Source organism: Equus quagga, chromosome 14 (assembly GCF_021613505.1).
Source record: "Equus quagga isolate Etosha38 chromosome 14, UCLA_HA_Equagga_1.0, whole genome shotgun sequence".
NCBI lineage: Eukaryota > Metazoa > Chordata > Mammalia > Perissodactyla > Equidae > Equus > Equus quagga.
Genome location: NC_060280.1, coordinates 90,639,907 through 90,641,130, shown reverse-complemented (window position 1 = coordinate 90,641,130; position 1,224 = coordinate 90,639,907).

Here is a 1,224-nt window from a genome sequence, read left to right as displayed (position 1 = left end):
ACCCCCAGCTGCCATTGCCCTCCCCATGGGGCAAGGGATTTCTGGAGATCTCAGAGAGGACTGGGGCTGCTTGGAGCACCAGAGGCCAGCTCCGTGGCCCAGAGGGGAAGCTCCAGAGTTCCACCCGGGCAGCAGACAAAACTCTCTGTCTGCCATTAGCAGAGGGGCCACTCCCAGCATCCACAACACCGGGAGGGTCCCGGAGAGGAGAATATCAGGCAGGGCAGCAGCTGACCAGCTACCACTGAAATCAGGATCTCCGGCTATCCCCCAGACAGGGCAAAGGGCTCCCCAGGTTCTTGGGGAACAGGACTGGGGCTGGGTGGAGTTCCAGCAACCCGGCTCCGTAGCCTAGGGGGAAACCCTACAGGCTCACAGCAGCCTCAGTGAAAGCCTCTGCACAGCACTAGTAGAAAGCACCCATACGGCAGCCACAAGGCTGGAAGACACCGGGACAAAAGTAGCATAGCTAGGTGAGCTAACCACAGACTGTAGAAGATGCCAATAGCTCTGCTGTGACCCATAGTGGACAAGTGAGATTTTGTGGGTGCCGACAGTGACAGAGTGGCAAATATAAGTGATCCTACCCCTGACTGCTGGAAAAGCCCATAACACCATTGCAGACCCCAAGGAGGGAGCACATCTAGGTGGGCTGCAACAGTAGGCACCAGCAGCCTGAAGCCCCCCTGTGACGGCCCCCATGGCAGAAGAAGGAATCCAAAGGACCACTGTGACTATGAGGAGGGGCCCAGGCCCAGTTAGCAACTGCGGATAGGGTTCCTGGTGGGTGCAGTATAAACAGCTGCTCCCCCACCACACCAGCAGAAACAAGTGGAAGGAGCAACTAAACTCTATCTCTATGCGGAGGCACAAATCTACAACATCAAGTAATATGAAAAAATACATTAAATCTCCAGAACAGAAGGAAAATAACAAATACACAGAAAACAATCCCAAAGAAAATGAAATATATAACCTAAATGACGATGACTTCAAAACAGCCATCATTAAAATACTCAATGAGTTAAGAGAGAATTCAGATAGACAACTCAACGAGTGCAGGAGCTATGTCACAAAAGAGTTTGATACGATAAAGAAGAACCAAACAGACATACTGGAAATGAAGAAAACAATAGAGCAGATTAAGAAAAATCTAGATGCACTGAACAGTAGGGCCGATAATATGGAGGAAAGAATTAGCAATTTGGAAGATGGCAATATAGA